The sequence below is a fragment of the Pseudophryne corroboree genome, chromosome 4, assembly GCF_028390025.1.
Source record: "Pseudophryne corroboree isolate aPseCor3 chromosome 4, aPseCor3.hap2, whole genome shotgun sequence".
Lineage (NCBI taxonomy): Eukaryota > Metazoa > Chordata > Amphibia > Anura > Myobatrachidae > Pseudophryne > Pseudophryne corroboree.
Genome location: NC_086447.1, coordinates 724,448,907 through 724,469,674, shown reverse-complemented (window position 1 = coordinate 724,469,674; position 20,768 = coordinate 724,448,907). Strand labels below are relative to the sequence as shown.

At 46.8% G+C, this 20,768-nt stretch overlaps 1 protein-coding gene and 1 long non-coding RNA gene across 2 annotated transcripts in view; one reads left to right on the top strand and one right to left on the bottom strand.

Moving 5' to 3' along the window:
- RMDN2 (regulator of microtubule dynamics 2) overlaps nt 1-5,928 on the bottom strand; it is a 296,636-nt gene extending 290,708 nt beyond the window's left edge. Inside the window, exon 1 of the mRNA XM_063918055.1 lies at nt 5,821-5,928. The gene's annotated coding sequence lies outside the window, so the exon portion shown is untranslated. The remainder of the gene's footprint in view (nt 1-5,820) is intronic.
- A 1-nt stretch (nt 5,929) lies between these two features.
- The window catches only part of LOC134910241 (uncharacterized), a 55,543-nt gene continuing 40,704 nt past the window's right edge, over nt 5,930-20,768 (top strand). Inside the window, exon 1 of the long non-coding RNA XR_010176151.1 lies at nt 5,930-6,034. This is a non-coding gene — a long non-coding RNA (uncharacterized LOC134910241). The remainder of the gene's footprint in view (nt 6,035-20,768) is intronic.

Here is a 20,768-nt window from a genome sequence, read left to right as displayed (position 1 = left end):
ACAGTACATAGGGAGTGTGTATGTCCGTGTCACACATAGATGACTATAGTGCATCTCTTTCTCTCTCCACTGTCCCTATCTGCCTCTGCCACTCCGCTCTCTCCCCAGTCCCTATCTAACCCAACCCCTCCACCTGTCTATCCCCACCCATGCCCAATCTGCCCCTACCGCCCATTCTCTCCACAGTCCCTATCTGTTTAAAACCTCCAGCCCTCTTTCTATCTGCCTCTACCCCACTCTCCATGTCACGATCCTGAAGTACGGTCCTCCAGATACGTCAATCTGAGAATCGCTGCCTGTGACATTTTACTGGTTACCTCAACGCGTGTGGCTAATCAACACAGTTACTGTCACCAGCTGAAGCAACTTTTTGAGACAACACCAAGAGCAAGCTTTAGCTCTCACCCGCACACTCAATTATTTTTACTAGAAAAATGGGTAACATGGGCCACAAAACACAGAAAAAGAACTAGAATTTACTATATAATTCAAGAATATCTTCAAAGCTTATAGTTACAAAAAAGGTTATAAGGTTATAATAGTTTTAAAAGATCACACAATTTATAAAAACAAATAAATGGGAGGAAAATCAAAGTTCAGATCACCTGTAGTGTTGAACGATGAGGACTCTTCCTGAAGCTGGGGAGCACTCTGATTATTTCTCTTCTTGAGCTTCCTCACGAGAGTGAACCACTTGTATATGGTCCCTCCCATACTTAAGCTAACTGCCAGTTACTCTCGGCCCTCACCCTTGGGATTATTTTAACCCTACCAGGACCATAATTGATTGATTGTGCTAAGGGGTCCCCCGGTCACCTGAGCAAGGGCGATGCTCTCCATTACGGTTTGAAGCTTGGAGACCAGGCTTGTGTCAACAAACTTTAGCACCATTCTACAGCAGGCCAGAAAGAAAGTTTCACACCTTTGTAGACAATGGGGGTGATTCAGAGTTGGTTGTAGCTGTACGATCAGGTACACCGACATGTGGGGGGATGCCCAGCACAGGGCTAGCCCGCCCCGCATGTCAGTCCCTGCCCCGTCGCAGAAGTATAAAAGCATTGCCGCTTTTGTACTTCAGGAGTAGCTCTTAGCCAGTGCAGCTCCTGTGCCCTGGCAGGGAGCTATTTGTCGAAACCTGGGTCGCAGCGGCTGCGTGTGATGTCACGCAGCCGCCACAGCCCCCCCACCAATGGTCCGGGTACGCCTGCGTTGCCTGGCCCGCGCCCACTACACGGCAGCTAAACGCCACCGTCCCGCCCCCTCCCGCCCAGCGACCACCTCTGCCTGTCAATCAGGCAGACGTGATCGCTAGCCGGCACATGGGCAGTTCAGGCCTGATCGCTGCTGTGCGTCAGGTCTGAATTAGCCCCACTGTGTCTTTCTCCGGGTTGTAGGTTTGACCCCTGTAGTGTTATAAACAAACCCCTGGTCCCTGGTCACTTTTCCACATAGAATACAGGGTCATTAGCATTTTGTCTCTGGGGTCTGGTGTTTATAAGTACATACCAGCAAAGTAATTAACTTTACAACCATTTGTCATCCAAAGACATTTTCCTCTATACAATATATGCGACTAGTGTGGTATATGAAAAATGACATGTTCATAACCTGGGGTATGCTATACCTTTCCCCCTTAAATAGAGTTTGTCAAGGACATTTCCCTTGTACAATATACATTGATATATTAATGAATTTGAATAATGCCATTATTTACTTATGCCTAGTCCGATGTGAACGGTGCGTTCGCTACACTCCACCCCCCAGTTCCTATTTGCCCCTACCCCCAGTCTGTTTACCCAGACCCCTCTCCCTGTATGCAGCAAATGTGAAACAGTCAGATTAGTATTATTAATATTAGCAGCAGCAGCAGCAGCAGCAGCAGGGCAGGAGGCTGTAACAACTCCCTTCAGTTTCACTTTGAGCTGTGTCAGCTTCCAGCACACAAAGCAATAATTTGGCCCATGTGGTGGCCTCTAGTGGCCGGCAGCGCACATAACAGAGGTGAGAAGAAGATTTGGCTTTTATTATATAGGACAGAGGTTCTCAAACGCAGCCCTCAAGGCATCCCAACAGTCGAGGTTTTAGGTATATCTATGGCTCAGCATAGATGGCTAAATCCAATTGACTGAGGTGCCAATTAAGTCACCTGTGGCCAAGTATGGCTAAACTTAAAACATGGACCGTTGGGGAGCCTTGGATATAGGATAAAATAACCTTGTGGACTTACATGACTATACTAAATTAATTACATTTGAATTTTCTTTGTATGTTTTAAGGCCCATACACACTAGAAGACTTGAAAGATGTGAAAGATGAACAATTTGGAAGTTGAGCAAATTCCCTTTAATTTCCTGACAAACGATATTGAGTGTACACACTGAGCGATTTTACAAATGAACTGACCGATGAGCTCTGCTGGGATTGAGAGGATTGAAATGCATAGCATGGACGACCAGGGCCGTTGACGGGGGGGTCAAAGGGGACAACTGAACCGGGACCCAAGGATCAGTGGGGCCCCAAAGATATGCCTCTTAGTGCCCAGCAGGGATGTGAGCCATCTTGTACAAATAGGGCAGCGAGCTGTAGGTGGTGTGTGCGTAGCCTCAGTGTGACATGAGCCTCTCACACACAGTGACTGTATGGCATCCGCAGTGTGCACCCGCTCTTACGGGTCCAGCTTGGTCGCCGGCAGTTAGAGGACATGGCAGCAGCTGGCCAGGATTTCCGTGACCTGCTACGGCCTCTTCTGGTGGGGTGTGAGGGTGGCATGCTTCCTGCTGTGTAATGTTTGGGTCTGGGTACTGGGGACTGCAGCTCAGGTGATTCTCTCCCCGTGGTAAGAGTGGATTGGTGAGGGGGCACAGGCTTTGGAATGGGGTGAGGGCGTTAAGAATGCAGCATGGAGTCATTGGGGAAAGACAGACTGTGGGGTGTGTGGGAGGAAGGAGAGAGGGAGACACAGACTTTGGTGTGTGGGGGGGGGGGGGGGGGGGGGGGGGGGGGGGGGGGGGGGGAGAAAGGAGAGATACAGATAGAGCCATCTTTATCTTAGCCTTTAATAGGATTAACTGAGCCAGGGCAGTTGGACTTAATCCCCTGCTGTAATGACTTAGGGGGTCATTCCGAGTGATCGTAGCTGTGCTAAATTTAGCACAGCTACGATCATCTTCCCTGACATGCAGGGGGACGCTCAGAACAGGGCTAGTCCGCCCCGCATGTCAGTGCCGCCCCCCCTTCCCCGCACAAATACAAAAGCATCGCAAAGCGGCGATGCTCCTGTATTTGTAGAGTAACTCCTGGCCAGCGCAGCTCCTGCGGCTGGCCAGGAGTTGTGTGTCGCTGCCGCTGGCCGCATGAGACGTCACGCAGCAGCCGCGGCATGCCCCCCCAACGGTCCGGCCACGCCTGCGTTGGCAGGACCGCGCCTACTAAACGGCGGCTTAACGCCGCCATTCAGCACCCTCCTGCCCAGTGTCCGCCTCTGTCTCAGAGGCGATCGCTAGGCAGCGACAACTGCCATGCGCTGCGCAGTTCCGACCCGATCGCTGTGCTGCAACAAACTACAGCGAGCGATCGGGTCGGAATGACCCCCTTAATCCCCTGCTGTATTGTTCTCTCTTATTGTATTGCAGCTGAGAACAATAGATGAAATGCTTTCGCTAATAATCCATGGTGTGCCACTGCCTAGGCGCAGGCGCAGCATAGAAGCCAAGATGATCGTGGCTCATCTGTATACATATTTATATATTTGTATGAATAAATATTTATACTGTATTAACAGTTTCTTATATAGCGCAGAAAATTCTGTATATATATATATATATATATATATATATTCTGAGGGGGCCCCAGAGATATCACTGTATGGGGCCACAAGATTTCTGTCGCCGGCCCTGTGGACGACTGACTATCGGCTTCAAATGAGCGCGGGTGCGTGTATCGCTCATTTGCTGCAAACACGCTAGACGATTTGAACAGTAGATCGTTCAAAACCGTCATTATTGCTGGAAAAAAATCCTCTAATGTGTACGGGCATTTAGCTAGATCTGACATGTTTCTAAAATGTCAGCTAGTAATAAAACAAGTTAATCTAAAAGCCAGATACATATTTTTACATCCAGAAATGTCCTGATTGACCACAACTGTTCTATATTAGTAGGCATAAGCACAAAGAATTTTGACGCATGCTAATAATCATGATGTCAGCACTGGAGGATAAGATGAGGCGGAAAGACTCTGTATGGAAAAATATACTGACATGCAGTACCCGACTGAGTGACTGTAGTACTTTTCATAGATCCTCCCAATCTTCTAGAAATGCTTGGCCAATATCCCAATTACAAAATTACAGTTTTGGACCCCCACTCCCACCAAAAAAGAGAGACCAGAAGGAGCTAGGAGCAAAACAGTTTCCAAGAGGGATGATTAGTAGCAAAAGACAAATATTTGTCCTAAAGTGTACAAAACTTGCTGTAAGCCAAATGTTATAGGCCAAAAGTGCTGATTTTTCAGCAGGATTTAAAACATAATATTTATCCCCAGACTGGCAAAACCAGTTCAGGGAAAAATTACAAACTTTACAAAAATGATGTCCAGGCTGTAATCTCACCCATAGCACTAGCAAAGTCAGGCTGCAATGGTAACCAGAGTTATCACCGGGATCCGGTCTGAAGATCGACACGGTCTAGGTCGACAGTCACCAGGTCGACAGGGTTTCTAGGTCGACATGTGCTAGGTTGACAGGTAAAAAGGTCGACATGAGTTTTTAACTTTTTTTTTTTTTTACTTTTTCATACTTAACGATCCACGTGGACTACGACTGGAACGGTAATCTGTGCCGAGTGAAGCGGTAAGCGGAGTGAAGCACCTTGCCCGAAGCATGGCGATCAAAGCAAGCCATGCGAGGGGACACGGTGCACTAATTGGGGTTTCCGGTCACTGCATGGAGAAAACAACACACAAAAAAACATGAAAAACTCATGTCGACCTTTTGACCTGTCGACCTAGAAACCCTGTCGACCTTCAGACCCTGTCGACATAGTGACTGTCGATCTAATGATCCACACCCATTATCACCCTATTGTACATGAGAACTATTTTTATGTATGTGGGTTTTTTCAAGAACATGGAAATCAGTTCAAAGGAAAACATAAATTTTTCCTGAAAATAAAACAATTTCATAGATTACTAATGCAAACAGGCCTACTAATCAGAGTCCTTAGAGAGATTAGTTGCAAGGAATGCAATACATAGATATTGGAATGTATTGTCTATAGGCAACAAACTAAAGAAATTGTAATTTCGATACATCATATGTTTCAACTCACAGCCCTGCAAACAGTATTTTACCATAATTACGGTTATTAAAACAACTCCAAGTTGCATACACATTATAAAACAAACAAATGTCATAAACATTTAATTTTTTAAAGTGCATTTACAAGAATGCCAGTGAAATAAAAAAAATAAAAAGACCTGAAGGGGACAGTAGAGGACAAGAAAGAGCCATGAGTCTGTGTGGGACAGGTCTCAGTGTAAATGCCTCAAATACTGTCCTGTCAGATTACAGATATCTGCAATTCCTAACTTGGGGAGGGGGCTTGTCTCTTCATGCATATAATAATGGGTCACCTTTACACTTTGCATATAGACTGACATTGTATAAATCCCCTGCCCATTACTTCTGCACAGGGAGAGCTGGTATGACACCCTCCTGTGAGGCTGGGACACAGCAGCAGTAACATGGTCACTCCATAATGATGACCGTCCTGCAGGCTGCACTGAGACCTGGCAAACCACACAAACACATTTACTACTCACCCAACCTCTACGGCTTTCACACCAGCAGGCTGTATTTGACACCTCTGTGTGTGCAAGGCAGAGGACTCGGTTGCTATGTAGGACAAAATAACGTTAGTTCCGGGAGAGACAAGGTTCCGCCCCTCTGACACACACAAGAGGCGGTCTGTATAGATGACACTGACAGTCAGCATTCCATGCTTTCCTGAAGACTGTAAAAGCAGCAAGTGACTGAGTAATTACCTTGATAACATTTTCTTGGTTTATTTGCATTTCATTAGGTGTGCAATGCACAGGAAGCAGTTTTTGTTTTTTTTAAGTCAGGTATCAACATCTCACCACCATGAATTAAACTAAGTATTTTTTTTAATCACTTTTTTCTTCCTTAGTGCAGCGGGGGCATCTACTGGGGGCAAACTACGGGGGGACCTTACTACTGGGGGGGCATCAACAAGGGGCATTACTACTGGGGGGGCATTAATACTGGGGCAAACTACTGGGGGAATTATTACTGGGGGCATTACTACTGGGGGGTCATCTATTGGGGGCATTACCACTGGGGGACATTATTACTAGTGGCATCTAATGGGGGTTTTACTACTGGGGGCATTAATACTGGGGGGCATCTACTGGGGGCATTACTACTGGGGGGTTATCTATTGGGTGCAAACTCCTGGGGGGCATTACTACTGGGGGCAGCTACTGGGGGACATTTTTACTGGGGGGCATCTACTGGGGGCAAACTACTGGAGGACTTTATTACTGGTGGCATCTACTGGGGGCATTATTACTGGGGGGCATCTACTGGGGGCATTACTACTGAGGGGGTCATCTATTGGGGGCAAACTCCTGGGGGACATAATTACTGGGGGCATCTATTGGGGGCAAACTAATGGGGGACATTATTACTGGGGGCCAACTGCCCCTCACACACTGCACCCTGCCTCTCACACCCTGTCCCTCACACGCTGCCTCCTGCCCCTCACACGCTGCCTCCTGCACCTCACACGCTGCCCCCTGCCCCTCACACCCTGCCCCTCACACCCTGCCCCCTGCTCCTCACACGCTGTCCCCTGCCTCTCACACACTGCCCCTATACCCTGCCCCTCACACGCTGCCCCCTGCCCCTCACATGCTGCCCCCTGACCCTCACACGCTGCCCCCTGTCCCTCAAACACTGCCCCCTGTATCCAGCACCTCACACACTGCCCCTATAACCTGCCCCTCACACGCTGCCCCCTGCCCCTCACATGCTGCCCCCTGACCCTCACACGCTGTCCCCTGCCCCTCAAACGCTGCCCCTTGCACACTGCACCGAAGTCGCACGCAAATGTACTTACCCCTTCCATGGTGCCCCCCCCCCCCTATCATTTTCTTCTGGATCCGCCCCTGTATGCCACAATCCCCGCACATTGGTGATGTAGCTACAGTATATGTGGGTGCAACCCCATTAGGTGCCCTGTTGTTAATCCTACTGAGCCTTTTATTTGCACCACACCCACCCACTGCAAATGCCATATTGTTTTCCTGTATAGTGCAATGAAGGACCCCGTTGAGTAATGTGTCCACTTGATTGTGCATGTGCACATGTCAGCATGCGTATTTGACGGGTGTGCATCATTAGATCGACAGTGTCTAGGTCGACAATGTTTAGGTCGACCACTACAGGTCGACAGTCACTAGGTTGACAGGTTCAGAAGGTCGACATGTTCTAGGTCAACAGGTCGACATGAGTTTTTTTATGTTTTTTTGGTGTCGTTTTATTCGTAGAGTGACCGGGAACCCCAATTAGTGCACCGTGTCCCCTCACATGGCTCGCTTCGCTCACCATGCTTCGGGCAAGGTGCCTCGCTCCGCTGCCGCTTCACTCGGCACAGATTACCGTTCCAATCGTAGTCCACGTGGATCGTTAAGTATGAAAAAGTTTAAAAAAAGATTTTTTTTTTAAAACGCATGTCGACCTTTTGACCTGTCGACCTAGAACATGTCGACCTTCTGACCCTGTCGACCTAGTGACTGTCGACCTATAGTGGTCGACCTAAACATTGTCGACCTAGACACTGTCGATCTTCAGACCGGATCCCGTATTTGACACCCAAACACGTCGCTGCACGCCACCACCGAGACCTGTATATGGCCGTGCAGCTACAGGTCCCAGCATAAAGGCAGGCCAGGGGTGCTGAGACCTAAGGCACAATAGCTCCCAGCAACAGTACTTACTATATGCTCCCTCCCTAAGGAAGATTCCCTGTACATCCCCACCTTTTGACTACAAGGCTATAAAGTGTATTTATCGTATTACACTTACCAATTGTTTTGTTCTTTCAAATTGGTCTTCTACTGCATATAGGGCCTAATTCAGACCTGATCGTAGATGTGCTAAATTTAGCACATCTACAATCAGGCACACTGACATGCGGGGGGACACCCAGCACAGGGCTAGTCTGCCCGCATGTCAGGCCCGACCCACGCGCACAAGTACAAAAGCATCGCACAGCGGCAATGCTTTTGTACTGGAAGAGTAGCACCCTGTCGTCGCTGTGAGGGTCGGAGAGGCTACGTGTGGTGCCACGCAGCCACCGTGGCCCACCCCCCCCCCCAAAAGCGGCGGGCAAACGACGCCAGCCCAGCGACTGCCTGTGCCTGTCAATCAGGCAGAGATGATCGCAGGGCTAAGACAGCCGTCGGCTATCTGGCATGCCAGCGCATGCGCAGTTCAGACCTGATCGCTGCTGTGCGAAAACGCACAGCAGCGATCAGGTTTGAAATAGCCCATCAGTTCCTCCATCTCTTCCATATAAAAGAATTTGACTTGGCGTAGCTTCCGTTGCAGGCCCCCTCCTCTTGGTCAGAGTGTAGACACTGGCATAATGCCAGAGTCTACTGCGCAAGCGCAGCTCTCCGGAAACATGGCGCCTACGCCCAGGGGCGGATTAGGAACAAAAAGAGGCCCTGGAAAAATTTGTACTAGTGGCCCCACATGGGCAGCACCAGAGGTGTAAGGTCTAGCCATGAACCATGGCAGCAGCACCCTCCCCCCAAGACTTTCCAGATAGTGGTCATGTCCAGCATCAAGGGGGAAGTTAAAAAGAAATAAAATTAAGTATTATGAGCACATTATATGATACACCTTTAGAATTTAGGAAACTATATCATTCTTTAGAAAGATATATTTTCTTGCTTATTACACCAACCGTATCCCAATCACTATTCACTCAATCTTATATGTCAGCCAAGCAGGCAGACAGAGCATACACTAGATCATCTGCAATCAGGCTAAGTGGCAGTAATTTTCATATATGCAAATTATTTTGCATCTTATTCATTATGTCTATAAAAAGGATCACATGTCCTCAAACAAAACAGGCCCCACGGGTGCGTCGGCCCACCGGGAATCTTCCCTGTAAACCCTATGGCCAATCCGCCTCTGCCTACACCTTATTCCCAGGTACATCTCCAGTGCGCATGCGCAAATCACGTGTAAATGGCCGCTGCAGACATTTTCCAAGTGATTTGTGCCCCACTGCAGGGCTGCTGCCTCCAGGGAAATCCAGAGGTGTAAGTGTAATATATGGTTGCAGAGTGTGCGGTTTGGGGCCGTTTGCACCGCACACACTGCACCCATTATAGAAACGGCTATGTCCTGAATGTATAATAGCATTGCCTGATTATTAGCGTATGCTTTAGGCTTTTGCAGCAATGTACGGCAAACAAAAGGGGGAGGGTGTTTCAAGCCTTGGAGAGAGATAAAGTGGAGAAGTTACACAAAGATACCAATTATACCCCTTTCACACTGCACAAATAACCCGGTATCGACCCGGCATATTGCCAGGTCGACACGGGTCAGCGTGCGGTGTAAAAGCACCATAGCTGAAATCCCGGGTCGCCTGACCCGGCAGTTCAACCCGGGAATAAAGCAGTGTTATTCCCGGGTTGAATACCGGGTCAATGGCAGCGTAAACGGGCTCCCGGGTCTATGCAACCCGGGACCCTTTCACTACAACAGGGAGATGCGGCGCGGAGATGATCTCATCTCCCAGCGCCGCCCTCGCCCCCCGCCGCAATGGCAACCCGCCGGGTCGGGGAAGCCAGCAGCAGCGTCCAATGCCGGATCCCTCCCGGGAAGGACCTGTTTGCAATTTCCGGGTGGGATCCGGCATTGGCAGTGTGAAAGGGGTATAAGTTTCTGTCATAGTCTATGAAATGACAAAAGCTGATTGGTAGCTTTGGGCTGCTTCTCTACTTTATCATTCTGCAAGGATTGATGCATCTCCCCTACAGTCTACCAAAAACAGTGTACATAACAATGGGGGTCATTCCGAGTTGATCGCTTACTGAATTTGTTCGCAGCGCAGCGACAAAGATAAAAATCGGCAGTTCTGCGCATGCGTCGCAATGTGCACGCGCGACGCCGGGCACAGCGAACGATGTAGTTTTGCACAGGGTCTAGCGATGCATTTCAGTTGCACTGCTTGCCGCAGAGTGATTGACATGAAGTGGGCGTTTCTGGGTGGCAACTGACCGTTTTCAGGGAGCGTTCGGAAAAACTCAGGCGTGCTAGGGAAAACTCAGGCGTGGCTGGCCGAACTCTGGGCGGGTTTCTGATGCCAAATCCGGAACTGAATAGTCTGAAGTGATCGCAAGCGCTGGGTAGGTTTTGAGCTACTCTGATACTACACAAAAAAAATTTTGCAGGCGTTCTGCGATACATTCGTTCGCACTTCTGCAAAGCTAAAATACACTCCCAATGGGCAGCGGCATAGCGTTTGCACGGCTGCCAAAAACTGCTAGCGAGCGATCAACTCGGAATGACCCCAATATACAATACCTCTTTCATCTTAACATTGCTTACTTTAGAGTAAACAATGGGGGTCATTCCGAGTTGTTCGCTCGTTATTTTTTTTTCTCAATTAGTCGCGAATGCGCATGCGCAATGTCCGCAGTGCGACTGCGCCAAGTAAATTTGCTATGCAGTTAGGAATTTTACTCACGTTTTTTTCTTCGTTCTGGTGATCGTAATGTGATTGACAGGAAGTGGGTGTTTCTGGGCGGAAACTGGCCGTTTTATGGGTGTGTGCGGAAAAACACTACCGTTTCTGGGAAAAACGCGGGAGTGGCTGAAGAAACGGAGGAGTGTCTGGTAGAGATAAGCGGGTTCGGTTCCTCGGAATCCGAACCCCCCCGAACTTCAGCCTTTTTACACGGGTCCGAGGCAGACTCGGATCTTCCCGCCTTGCTCGGCTAACCCGAGCGCGCCCGAACGTCATCATCCCGCTGTCGGATTCTCGCGAGGCTCGTATTCTATCGCGAGACTCGGATTCTATATAAGGAGCCGCGCGTCGCCGCCATTTTCACACGTGCATTGAGATTGATAGGGAGAGGACGTGGCTGGCGTCCTCTCCGTTAGAATAGATAGAGACACTTGAGTTGATTACTTAGTAATTTTGGGGAGCATTAGGAGTACTCAGAATGCAGAGTTTTGCTGATAGTTACTAGTGACTGACCACCACCAGTTTTATTTATTATTTAATATAATCCGTTCTCTGCCTGAAAAAAAATGATACACAGTCACATACCATATCTGTGCTCAGCCTCAGTGTGCTGCATGATAATATCATCTATATGTATATCTGACTGTGCTGAGTGCTCACTGCTCACACAGCTGAATTGTGGGGGAGACTGGGGTGCAGTTATAGCAGGAGTACAGTGCACACTTTTGCTGCCAGTGTGACTGACCAGTGACCACCAGTATATTGTCTGCCTGAAAAAGTTAAACACTCCTGTGGTGTTTTTTTTTTTTATTCTATAAACGCATTCTGCTGACAGTGTCCAGCAGGTCCGTCATTCATTATATTATATAAATATTTACCTGCAGTAGTGTTATATTTTTTTTGTTCATCTCTATCATCTTTATCATCTCTATATTAGCAGACGCAGTATGGTAGTCCACGGCTGTGGCTACCTCTGTGTCGTCAGTGCTCGTCCATAATTGTATACCTACCTGTGGTGGGGGGTTTTTTTCTATCTTCTTCATACTAGTAGTTTAGGAGTCTGCTGACAGTGTCCAGCAGGTCCGTCATTATATTATATATACCTGCAGTAGTGATATATATATATTTTTTATATCATTATCATCTCTATACTAGCAGACGCAGTACGGTAGTCCACGGCTGTAGCTAACTCTGTGTCGTCAGTGCTCGTCCATAATTGTATACCTACCTGTGGTGGGGGTTTTTTTTCTATCTTCTTCATACTAGTAGTTTAGGAGTCTGCTGACAGTGTCCAGCAGGTCCGTCATTATATTATATATACCTGCAGTAGTGATATATATATATTTTTATATCATTATCATCTCTATACTAGCAGACGCAGTACGGTAGTCCACGGCTGTAGCTACCTCTGTGTCGTCAGTGCTCGTCCATAATTGTATACCTACCTGTGGTGGGGGTTTTTTTTCTATCTTCTTCATACTAGTAGTTTAGGAGTCTGCTGACAGTGTCCAGCAGGTCCGTCATTATATTATATATACCTGCAGTAGTGATATATATATATTTTTTATATCATTATCATCTCTATACTAGCAGACGCAGTACGGTAGTCCACGGCTGTAGCTACCTCTGTGTCGTCAGTGCTCGTCCATAATTGCATACCTACCTGTGGTGGGGGTTTTTTTTCTATCTTCTTCATACTAGTAGTTTAGGAGTCTGCTGACAGTGTCCAGCAGGTCCGTCATTATATTATATATACCTGCAGTAGTGATATATATATATTTTTTATATCATTATCATCTCTATACTAGCAGACGCAGTACGGTAGTCCACGGCTGTAGCTACCTCTGTGTCGTCAGTGCTCGTCCATAATTGTATACCTACCTGTGGTGGGTTTTTTTTTCTATCTTCTTCATACTAGTAGTTTAAGAGTCTGCTGACAGTGTCCAGCAGGTCTGTCATTATATTATATATACCTGCAGTAGTGATATATATATATTTTTTATATCATTATCATCTCTATACTAGCAGATGCAGTACGGTAGTCCACGGCTGTAGCTACCTCTGTGTCGTCAGTGCTCGTCCATAATTGTATACCTACCTGTGGTAGGGTTTTTTTTTTCTATCTTCTTCATACTAGTAGTTTAGGAGTCTGCTGACAGTGTCCAGCAGGTCCGTCATTATATTATATATACCTGCAGTAGTGATATATATATATTTTTTATATCATTATCATCTCTATACTAGCAGACGCAGTACGGTAGTCCACGGCTGTAGCTACCTCTGTGTCGTCAGTCACTCGTCATCCATAAGTATACTAGTATCCATCCATCTCCATTGTTTACCTGAGGTGCCTTTTAGTTGTGCCTATTAAAATATGGAGAACAAAAATGTTGAGGTTCCAAAAATAGGGAAAGATCAAGATCCACTTCCACCTCGTGCTGAAGCTGCTGCCACTAGTCATGGCCGAGACGATGAAATTCCATCAACGTCGTCTGCCAAGGCCGATGCCCAATGTCATAGTACAGAGCATGTAAAATCCAAAACACAAAATATCAGTAAAAAAAGGACTCAAAAATCTAAAATAAAATCGTCGGAGGAGAAGCGTAAACTTGCCAATATGCCATTTACCACACGGAGTGGCAAGGAACGGCTGAGGCCCTGGCCTATGTTCATGGCTAGTGGTTCAGCTTCACATGAGGATGGAAGCACTCAGCCTCTCGCTAGAAAAATGAAAAGACTTAAGCTGGCAAAAGCACAGCAAAGAACTGTGCGTTCTTCGAAATCACAAATCCACAAGGAGAGTCCAATTGTGTCGGTTGCGATGCCTGACCTTCCCAACACTGGACATGAAGAGCATGCGCCTTCCACCATTTGCACGCCCCCTGCAAGTGCTGGAAGGAGCACCTGCAGTCCAGTTCCTGATAGTCAGATTGAAGATGTCAGTGTTGAAGTACACCAGCATGAGGAGGATATGGGTGTTGCTGGCGCTGGGGAGGAAATTGACAAGGAGGATTCTGATGGTGAGGTGGTTTGTTTAAGTCAGGCACCCGGGGAGACACCTGTTGTCCGTGGGAGGAATATGGCCATTGACATGCCTGGTGAAAATACCAAAAAAATCAGCTCTTCGGTGTGGAAGTATTTCAACAGAAATGCGGACAACAGGTGTCAAGCCGTGTGTTGCCTTTGTCAAGCTGTAATAAGTAGGGGTAAGGACGTTAACCACCTCGGAACATCCTCCCTTATACGTCACCTGCAGCGCATTCATCATAAGTCAGTGACAAGTTCAAAAACTTTGGGCGACAGCGGAGGCAGTCCACTGACCAGTAAATCCCTTCCTCTTGTAACCAAGCTCACGCAAACCACCCCACCAACTCCCTCAGTGTCAATTTCCTCCTTCCCCAGGAATGCCAATAGTCCTGCAGGCCATGTCACTGGCAATTCTGACGAGTCCTCTCCTGCCTGGGATTCCTCCGATGCATCCTTGAGTGTAACGCCTACTGCTGCTGGCGCTGCTGTTGTTGCTGCTGGGAGTCGATGGTCATCCCAGAGGGGAAGTCGTAAGACCACTTTTACTACTTCCACCAAGCAATTGACTGTCCAACAGTCCTTTGCGAGGAAGATGAAATATCACAGCAGTCATCCTGCTGCAAAGCGGATAACTGAGGCCTTGGCATCCTGGGCGGTGAGAAACGTGGTTCCGGTATCCATCATTACTGCAGAGCCAACTATAGACTTGATTGAGGTACTGTGTCCCCGGTACCAAATACCATCTAGGTTCCATTTCTCTAGGCAGGCGATACCGAAAATGTACACAGACCTCAGAAAAAGACTCACCAGTGTCCTAAAAAATGCAGTTGTACCCAATGTCCACTTAACCACGGACATGTGGACAAGTGGAGCAGGGCAGACTCAGGACTATATGACTGTGACAGCCCACTGGGTAGATGTATTGACTCCCGCTGCAAGAACAGCAGCGGCGGCACCAGTAGCAGCATCTCGCAAACGCCAACTCTTTCCTAGGCAGGCTACGCTTTGTATCACCGCTTTCCAGAATACGCACACAGCTGAAAACCTCTTACGGCAACTGAGGAAGATCATCGCAGAATGGCTTACCCCAATTAGACTCTCCTGTGGATTTGTGGCATCGGACAACGCCAGCAATATTGTGTGTGCATTAAATATGGGCAAATTCCAGCACGTGAGAAAGGATTAAAGCGCTAAAATGGTCAAATATGAGAGCAAAAGGTCACATGAAAATGCACATTTATTTGAATAAAAATGAACTTTAAAAATGGTTAAAAAATTGTAACACTGTAGGAAATAGATATAATAGGGGACACAATGAAGTGTCCAATCGTTGTGTCACTCTCAGTCCTGATATAAATGCATAGACAGTTCACACCTGTTCCAATAAAGCAGTCCCTTAATTGATATGCTCAAGGTATCCCGTCAATGTTCCATCAAGTAATATAGTTACCACCAGCGGTTGTCCAAGGTGTTTAAGCGGATAGGCATCCGCAACAGCTTGTCCCTTGTTGAGCTGTGGATGATGGATGATCTTCAAACGGGTCCGCAAAATGAGCCAGTAGTGGGGACCTGGTCCAGGTGGAGAGTCTTCAGGAATGGATAGTTGATGTTAGGCACACACAGCACCAATCGCCAACGCGTTTCGTTGCGATCACGCAACTTTTTCAAGGTAATAGAGGTGCTGCTATCCAGGGTTTTTATACCCTTTACAAAATGGTTGCTCATTTGCATATGTGATTGACAGTGACCGAGTACTCTCATTATGTGACCAAAATGACAGACAAACAATTTAGATTATTAAATAAACAACACATGATAAATAGTAGATATAGTGCACTTTGTTTTTTATACAATTATGGTTTAATCAATAGTAAGGATCAAATCACGTGACTTCTATAATTCAAAAGGGAAAAAGGGATAAAATAAAGCCCGGAATAGAGTGCAAAGGATCTCCCATTAGTCCTATATGAAAGTGGTTCAGGGTCCTATCCATGTATTATATAAGATCAGCCAGCATAAATAAAAACAGGTGAGTTTTAGCACTTACTAAGAGACTGACACCTGTGGATTGAGTTCCACGTCATTAGTCTGCGGCCGGGAGTCCGGGTGGCGAGGACACGTGGGCGTCCCCACTGTGCGCGTCACTGGGACTCACGTATAGTATAAGAGTCGCGCCCAATTGACGCGACCGTCGGGTTTTGCTTACATCAGATAGGTGGAAGCGGCGGGGATTGGTCCGCTATCCGGCCGTAGCTATGGTGACGAGTGGGCGTGTAGGTTACCATAGCAGCGGACAACGCAGTGCGCGCTACCAGGGTAACACATAACGCACTGTCCACCGCTATAGCAAACAAAGTGCATATTGAAAAACATATATATAATTAATAATTGTGTATGTTGTAAAGTGCTCACTGTGAATGTAGTGAGTGAAGTGGATAAAGCAATAAAAAGAAAGGGCCACAAAAGCATTTCCTAATAAAAAGTGATGTCTGTAAAGAATAATGGAAAATGCTGATAATGATAAACAGTAGATAATAACAGCAAATTTATCCTAGTAGCAAAACATTTGGAAAATCAAATGTGTATAAGTAGAGTACATATATAATAAATGCATAGAATAAATAACACACAGAGAAAATAATGATGACAGTAATACTTGTTATAATAAGAAATTAAACAAAAAGTTTTTCTTTGTGATAAACAGTTGTGTATGGATATAACACCATACTAGAGTATTTGGCTGAGAAGACGGGGGAGCTGAAGGGATCATAGAACTGGATTCAGTTCTACCTGTTCATTAAGGCCAGAGGGGTATATCGTATTAAGCCTAAACATCCAGTAAAGCTCTTGTTTACATAATAATTTATACCGATCCCCACCCCTTTTGGTTTTCACAATATGTTCAATAGCTACTACTCCTAGGAGGCTGGGGTCGCTATCATGACAGTCTCTAAAATGTCTAGAGACACTATGTGTCTGGGATTTGTTTATAATGTTCCGGCGATGTTCCATGAATCGGACTTTAATACTTCTCGTCGTCCGTCCCACATATCTTTTATTACAAGCACATGTCAGCAGGTATATGACATAATTGGTGTCGCAATTCATAAAATTAATAAGATTGAATTCTTCACTTCCCTCAACAGAGATCGAAGTAGTTTTCTTAGGGATATGTTTACAGGTGGTGCACCTATTTGCACCACAACGGTGGAAGCCAGGGGGGCGTGCTGGTATCCAAGATTCTCGTATTCCTCCCTCTGTGTCTATTGGTGGAACTGTTTTGAGATAACTGGGTGCCAGGATATTTTTGAGGGAACGTCCTTTTTTAAAAATGAACTTAGGTCTGTGTGGCAAAGTACCTCTTAATAATGTATCCTGGTTTAGCATCCCAAAATTCCTACATATAATTCTCTTAATCAACATACTCTCACTATTGTAGGTTGAGATGAAAGCCAAATTTTCTTGCTGGATATCATGCGTGTGATCACTGTCCTGTTCTATTGGAGATTGAATCTTGCTAGTTTTAGGTTTAAGAAGGGTATCTCTATCTATATGTAGGACTTCTTGCATAGTTTTCTTTAATGATGGATGTGGGTAACCCCTTGATTGAAATGCTTCCGTCATTAAGTTGGCTTGTTCTAGATATTTGCTATCTTCCGTGCAGTTACGCCTTAAGCGTAAGAACTGCCCCCGGGGGATGTTTTTCTTCCAAGGGGGGTAGTGAGCGCTCTGGTAGTGCAGATAGGCATTAGTTGCCACTTCTTTAGTAAAGTTGGAGGTATATATTTTACCGTCCCTGGCTTCTAGTGTTAGGTCCAAAAAATTAATGGTGTCAGGGTGATAGGAGTGAGTGAAACGAAGATTAAAGTGATTAGAATTTAAACTAGTAACAAAGTGAAGTGCCGATGATAGATCCCCATCCCAAATAATAAATAGATCATCTATGTATCGGCCATAGAGGACCAGATTCGCGCCAAAGTCCCCGCCCCACACATGGGTATCCTCAAAGGTACCCATGTATAGGTTGGCGTAACTCGGCGCAAACCTGGTCCCCATGGCCGTACCCATCACCTGAAGATAATAAGTGTCCAAAAACATAAAATAATTGTGTTGGAGTATAAAGGAAATAGCATCCAACAAAAAAGTCTTGTGTCTCTCGGTAAGGTCACCATCACTTTGTAATCTCTTTGCTATTGCATCGCGTCCAAGATCGTGTGGAATATTGGTGTATAAGCTTTGTACATCCAGGGTCATAAATGCATAGCTCTCTTTCCATGTCACACCTTTTAACTGTTGTAAGAAATGAGTGGTGTCTTTGATATGGGACCTTAACGTCGAGACACGAGGTTGGAGAAAAGAATCAACATAGAAAGACAGATTAGAAGACAGAGAACCAATACCCGAGATAATAGGACGTCCAGGGGGTGCACTAAGTGATTTGTGTATCTTGGGGAGGTGATAGAAAATGGGGACAGTGGGGTGCTTAATAAACAAGAAATTAAATTCATCCTTGGAAATAACTCCAGCGGTCAGGGCATCATCAAGTAGATGTTGAACTCCGGAACATCCTCCCTTATACGTCACCTGCAGCGCATTCATCATAAGTCAGTGACAAGTTCAAAAACTTTGGGCGACAGTGGAAGCAGTCCACTGACCAGTAAATCCCTTCCTCTTGTAACCAAGCTCACGCAAACCACCCCACCAACTCCCTCAGTGTCAATTTCCTCCTTCCCCAGGAATGCCAATAGTCCTGCAGGCCATGTCACTGGCAATTCTGACGAGTCCTCTCCTGCCTGGGATTCCTCCGATGCATCCTTGAGTGTAACGCCTACTGCTGCTGGTGCTGCTGTTGTTGCTGCTGGGAGTCGATGGTCATCCCAGAGGGGAAGTCGTAAGACCACTTTTACTACTTCCACCAAGCAATTGACTGTCCAACAGTCCTTTGCGAGGAAGATGAAATATCACAGCAGTCATCCTGCTGCAAAGCGGATAACTGAGGCCTTGGCATCCTGGGCGGTGAGAAACGTGGTTCCGGTATCCATCATTACTGCAGAGCCAACTATAGACTTGATTGAGGTACTGTGTCCCCGGTACCAAATACCATCTAGGTTCCATTTCTCTAGGCAGGCGATACCGAAAATGTACACAGACCTCAGAAAAAGACTCACCAGTGTCCTAAAAAATGCAGTTGTACCCAATGTCCACTTAACCACGGACATGTGGACAAGTGGAGCAGGGCAGACTCAGGACTATATGACTGTGACAGCCCACTGGGTAGATGTATTGACTCCCGCTGCAAGAACAGCAGCGGCGGCACCAGTAGCAGCATCTCGCAAACGCCAACTCTTTCCTAGGCAGGCTACGCTTTGTATCACCGCTTTCCAGAATACGCACACAGCTGAAAACCTCTTACGGCAACTGAGGAAGATCATCGCAGAATGGCTTACCCCAATTAGACTCTCCTGTGGATTTGTGGCATCGGACAACGCCAGCAATATTGTGTGTGCATTAAATATGGGCAAATTCCAGCACGTCCCATGTTTAGCACATACCTTGAATTTGGTGGTGCAGAATTATTTAAAAAACGAGAGGGGTGTGCAAGAGATGCTGTCGGTGGCCAGAAGAATTGCGGGACACTTTCGGCGTACAGGCACCACGTACAGAAGACTGGAGCAACACCAAAAACGCCTGAACCTGCCCTGCCATCATCTGAAGCAAGAAGTGGTAACGAGGTGGAATTCAACCCTCTATATGCTTCAGAGGTTGGAGGAGCAGCAAAAGGCCATTCAAGCCTATACAACTGACCACGATATAGGAGGTGGAATGCACCTGTCTCAAGCGCAGTGGAGAATGATTTCAACGTTGTGCAAGGTTCTGCAACCTTTTGAACTTGCCACACGTGAAGTCAGTTCAGACACTGCCAGCCTGAGTCAGGTCATTCCCCTCATCAGGCTTTTGCAGAAGAAGCTGGAGACATTGAAGGAGGAGCTAACACTGAGCGATTCCGCTAGGCATGTGGGACTTGTGGATGGAGCCCTTAATTCGCTTAACAAGGATTCACGGGTGGTCAATCTGTTGAAATCAGAGCACTACATTTTGGCCACCGTGCTCGATCCTAGATTTAAAACCTACGTTGTATCTCTCTTTCCGGCAGACACAAGTCTGCAGGGGTTCAAAGAACTGCTGGTGAGAAAATTGTCAAGTCAAGCGGAACGCGACCTGTCAACATCTCCTCCTTCACATTCTCCCGCAACTGGGGGTGCGAGGAAAAGGCTTAGAATTCCGAGCCCACCCGCTGGCGGTGATGCAGGGCAGTCTTGAGCGACTGCTGATGCTGACATCTGGTCCGGACTGAAGGACCTGACAACGATTACGGACATGTCGTCTACTGTCACTGCATATGATTCTCTCACCATTGAAAGAATGGTGGAGGATTATATGAGTGACCGCATCCAAGTAGGCACGTCAGACAGTCCGTACGTATACTGGCAGGAAAAAGAGGCAATTTGGAGGCCCTTGCACAAACTGGCTTTATTCTACCTAAGTTGCCCTCCCACAAGTGTGTACTCCGAAAGAGTGTTTAGTGCCGCAGCTCACCTTGTCAGCAATCGGCGTACGAGGTTACTTCCAGAAAATGTGGAGAAGATGATGTTCATTAAAATGAATTATAATCAATTCCTCCATGGAGACATTCACCAGCAGCAATTGCCTCCACAAAGTACACAGGGAGCTGTGATGGTGGATTCCAGTGGGGACGAATTGATAATCTGTGAGGAGGGGGATGTACACGGTGATGAATCGGAGGATGATGATGAGGTGGACATCTTGCCTCTGTAGAGCCAGTTTGTGCAAGGAGAGATTAATTGCTTCTTTTTTGGTGGGGGTCCAAACCAACCCGTCATTTCAGTCACAGTCGTGTGGCAGACCCTGTCACTGAAATGATGGGTTGGT